Source organism: Primulina tabacum, chromosome 13, assembly GCF_025594145.1.
Source record: "Primulina tabacum isolate GXHZ01 chromosome 13, ASM2559414v2, whole genome shotgun sequence".
NCBI lineage: Eukaryota > Viridiplantae > Streptophyta > Magnoliopsida > Lamiales > Gesneriaceae > Primulina > Primulina tabacum.
The window spans coordinates 1,219,776-1,225,137 of NC_134562.1; the positions used below are offsets into that span (position 1 = coordinate 1,219,776).

The window sequence follows — 5,362 nt, forward strand, 5'->3', positions numbered from 1 at the left end:
ATAATTATGATTGGATTTAAAGGCATCATGTTTCGTTTTGAAATTGATCCCATCTTCTGACAGTTTTCACAAGATTTGCAAAATAAATGCATATCTTTGAATAAAGACGATCAATAAAATCCACATTGTAAGATTTTTGTAGCTGTTTTATTGGATGAAAAATGACCTCTACATGCTTCAGAATGACAAAATTTAATAACATTACTTACTTCATTGTCGGGTATGCATCGTCGAAAAATTTGGTCAGGACAATACTTAAATAAGTAAGGATCATCCCAATAAAATTTTTTAACTTCTTTCAAGAATTTATTCTTATCTTGTGAATTCCAATGAGAAGGCATTTTATTTGTCACAAGAAAATTTACAATGTTAGTAAACCAGGGCATAATAGTAGCATAAAACAACTGATCATCTGGAAAATTTTCATTTATTGGTATTTCATTATGAGATGATTCAGTCATTATTCTAGATAAGTGATCGGCTACAACATTTTCTTTTCCTTTTTTTTCTTTAATTATAATATCAAATTCTTGTAACAATAAAATCCACCGTATTAATCTTGGCTTAGCATCTTGTTTATTTGATAAATATTTTATGGCAGAATGATCGGTGTAAACAATAGTAGTAGAACCAATTAAATAAGATCGAAACTTATCTAATGCAAATACTACTGAAAGTAATTCTTTTTCAGTAGTTGAATAATTTATTGGGCACTATTTAAGGTTCTACTAGCATAATAGATTGCATAAGGTTTTCCTTCTTTACTTTGTCCTAACACAGCTCCTATAGCATAATCACTTCCATCACACATTAATTCAAATGGTAAAGACCAATCTGGAGGTTGTAAAATAGGTGATGTAACTAAAAGATTAATAATTTTTTTAAAAGCATTTTCACATTTCTGAGTCCATTCAAATTGAGTATCTTTTGTTTAAAGATTTGAAATTGGTTTAGATATTATGCTGAAATTTTTTATAAACCTTCTATAAAATCCTGCATGACCCAAGAATGATCGAACTTCTTTGACCGTTTTTGGTGATGTTAAATTAGCAATAACATCAACTTTGGCTTTATCAACTTCAATTCCTTTTTCAGATATCACATGTCCTAAAACAATCCCAGATTTAACCATATAATGACATTTTTCCCAATTTAAAACAAGATTTTTTTCTTCACATCTTTTTAATACTTCTTCTAGATTTTTAAGACAATTTTCAAATGAGTTTCCAAAAACAGTTATATCATCCATAAAAACTTCTACATATTCTTCAATCATATCACTGAAAATACTTAACATGCATCTTTGAAAAGTAGTCGGAGCATTACATAAACCAAATGGCATTCTTTTAAATGCAAAAGTTCCGAAAGGACAAGTAAAAGTAGTTTTTTCTTGATCTTCTAATGATATAGGTATTTGATAATACCCCGAATACCCATCAAGAAAACAGTAATAAGAATTTCCTGCTACTTTTTCTAGAATTTGATCTAAAAATGGTAGTGGGAAATGATATTTTCTAGTTGCATCATTTAATTTTCTATAATCAATACACATACGTCATCTAGATGGAATCCTAGCTTGTAATAACTCTCCGTTTTCATTTTTTATAACAGTGATGCCGGACTTTTTAGGTAATACTTGTGTTGGACTTACCCATTTACTATCTGAAATTGGATAGATAATTCCAGCGTCTAATAGTTTTAATACTTCATTCTTAACAACTTCCTTCATATGTGGATTTAACCTTCTTTGTGGTTGTTGATATGTTTTAGCATTTTCTTCCAAGTGAATTTTATGTGTACAAATTAAAGGATTCATACGTTTTATATCTTTCAAAGTCCATCCAATTGCATTTTTTATTTTTTAAGTAATTTAAACAAATCTTTTTCTTGATTTGGCAAAAGAGTGGAAGAAATTACAACAGGAAATGTTTTATTTTCACCAAGAAATACATATTTCAATTCTAATGGTAAAACTTTTAATTCAAGTTTTGTATTATCATATTCTTTAAAATTATTTTTAGACTCAAAACTTTCTATTGAAAAAATTTCAGATTGTTGATTTAAGTTTTCTTCTTGTATATTTTCTTCCACAATTGTTTCAATTTCATTATCATATTCATTTTCATTAGTACTTGGTTGTTTATATAAATTGAACACATTAAGTTCCAGAGTCATATTTCCAAAAGACAATTTCATTATTCCATTTCGACAATTAATTAAAGCATTTGAAGTTGCTAGAAATGGCTCGTCCCAATATTACTGGAATTTCATTATGTACTTCTATTGGTTGTGTATCCAAAACAATAAAATCTACAGGATATATGAATTTATCAACTTGAACCAACACATCTTCTACAATACCTCTAGGTATTTTGATTGACCTATCCGCCAGTAAGAGAGTAACAGAAGTGGGTTTTAATTCTCCTAAATTAAGTTTTTCATAAACTGAATAAGGAAGTAAATTCACACTTGCTCCCAAATCCAACAAAGCTTTTTTAATTTTATTTTCTCCAATAATACATGAAATTGTTGGACAACCAGGATCTTTATATTTTAAACTAGAATTATTTTGAAGAATAGAACTTTCTTGTTCAGCCAAGAATGCTTTTTTCTTCACATGCAATTTTCTCTTTACAGTACATAAGTCTTTTAAAAATTTTACATAAGAAGGTACTTGTTTAATAGCATCTAATAATGGAATATTTATCTTCACTTGTTTAAAAACTTCGTAGATATCAGAATCACTTTTTTGTTTTTTATTATTTGTTAATGCATGAGGAAATGGTGGGGGTTTATTTGACTTATTTACTATTTCAGATGATTTATCATTCACCATATTATTCTTAAAATTTAAGATATCATCACTCTCAAAAGTATCAGGATTATCATCCTTACTCTTTGATTTTAAATTATCCTTGTTTTCATTACTATATGGATCATTAACTATTTTACCACTTCTAAGGGTAATAACAGATTTTATTTGATCAATTTTTTCATTTTTTAATTCTTGATTTTGATTTTTAGGATTAGGTTGAGGTTGAGATGGAAATTTTTCTTTTTCATAAATATTAAGTGCAGATGCAAATTTTGCAAGAGTTTCTTTCAAATCACTCATAGATTGACTGTTTTGAATATTGATAGACTCTTGCTTTTGGATAAATGCATGAATTACAACTTCAAAGTTTTTTCTTGGAGGTGTAACATAAGGAATATAACCTTGATGATTTTGGTTATTTTGAAAATATTGTTGCGACGGTTGTGCATTATTATCATTCCTCAAACTAAAATTAGGATGATTTTTCCATCTATGATTATATGATGGTGAAAAAAAAGGATCGAGTATTGGTTTTTTATAATTGTTAACATAATTTGCTTGTTCGTGGAGACATTCTTTAAATGAAGGTAATGTTGGACAATCTTTTGTAGCATGAGCATGTGTATCACATATATGACAAACAATTTCTTGAATACTTTTTAATTAACCACTCTTTTTCATTTCTAATGACTCATTTTTTCTTGCTAAAGATGCAAGTTTAGCTTGAATATCTATATCATCTTTAAGATTATAGATACCATCCCCATTTGTTGAATTATTGTTTTTAGTTGTTGGTGGTTCTATTGTGCCTATATTATCCAAATTTTGAGCATTTTCTGCTAATGAATCCAAATATTCCATAGCTTCATTTGGGTTTTTATCTTCAAAAGTTCCATTACACATGAATTCTATCATTTGCCTATCTTTAGGTATTAGACCTTCATAAAAGTGAGAAACAATTCTCCATGTTTCAAAACCATGACGTGGGCATGTATTAAGTAATTCTTTATATCTATCCCAACATTGATAAAACGTTTCTCCTTGTTTTTGAGAAAAAATTGTAATTTGTCTTTTAAAAGAGTTTGTTCTATGGGAAGGGAAAAACTTTTTGAGAAATTGTTGTTGCATTTCCTCCCATGATCTTATTGAACTTGATCTTAAATTTTGTAGCCATGTTTTAGCTTTATCTTTTTTATAAAAAAAAGGGAAAAGCTTTAATCGAACTGTATCCATGCTACAATTTTGATCATTATAAGTGTTACAAACTTCCTCAAATTCTCTTAGATGCAAATATGGATTTTCAGAATCTAAGCCATGAAAATTTGGTAAAAGTTGAATAATTTGAGGTTTGAAGTTGAAATTAGATGCATTAGGAGGAAAAACTAAACAAGATGGGGCACTAGTTATAATAGGGTTCATATGATGCCTAAGTGTTCTTAATTGATCATGTTCTTGATTATTATTATTATTATTATTATTATTATTATCATTATCATTATCTTGATTATTTGAATTATCATCCATGTTTAAATTATTTTTAGATACTCGAATAGGTCTACCACTTTTTTTTCGACTCCAAATACTCATACAAAAAAACAACACAAAACTTATAAATAAAACATAATTAACAAATATAAACTTAATTTATACCTCGCCGGCAACGGCGCCAAAAACTTGCTACTACTTAAATAATAATTTACCCAAGTGTAGGTTGTCTGCAAGTAATATATTTCGTAAGTACGAGATCGATCCTCAGAGAGGTTATTTTGAGTTTAAATTTATTAATTTATAGATTACCAAATGCAGGAATGAAGTTTACAAATTATAAATTTTGTCGAGGCTTGAGGATTTATTCTTGGTTTATGTAATATTGTTTAACTAAAAGTAAAACAAAAGAAACCACCATAAATAATGGTTCCAAGAAAATTAAACACACACAGAGTATAATATAGTTCCCACTATAGAAAATACCGAATTAACCGATATTTTATATATGGTACCTATGAATATAATTATAACTATATAAATAAATAATTGCATAAAGTATATGTTAAATTAAATCATTATATTTCATTTAGAACAACCGGCAGAGCCACGCTATTGCCTAAATGAAATATATTGATTTAATAAGTTAGTTGCGGTAAAGTAAAAGTTAGTTGTGAGAAAGTAAATGTAAGTTGCGAAAAAGTAAAAGTTAGTTGCGAGAAAGTAAAATTTAGATGCGAAAAATAAAAGTTAGTTGCGATAAAGTAAATGTTAGATTGTTAGATGTTAGTATTAAATCATAATATTTCATTTAGAACAACCGGCAGAGCCACGCTATCGTCTAAATGAAATATTATGATATTATTATATAAATATATATATATATCTATATATATATATAATAATAAGTGATGAAATATTTATTGTATCAAAATTAAACAACAAATCAAGATAACCACTTTAATGATATCAAGCATTTGATGTAAATTGATAACAACAAATAATTCATTTTTATACCTACAATAAAAATAAGTTAGCTAAATGAAAAGAAATAAAGAAAGA

The 5,362-nt window shown here is 27.5% G+C and overlaps 1 non-coding gene across 1 annotated transcript; it reads left to right on the forward strand.

The window, feature by feature from the left end:
• The first annotated feature begins 3,788 nt into the window (after positions 1-3,788).
• On the forward strand, positions 3,789-3,899 carry LOC142523537 (small nucleolar RNA R71). Its single transcript, XR_012814728.1, has one exon. It is a non-coding gene; the product is annotated as a small nucleolar RNA R71 (small nucleolar RNA).
• The last annotated feature ends 1,463 nt before the right edge of the window (positions 3,900-5,362 follow it).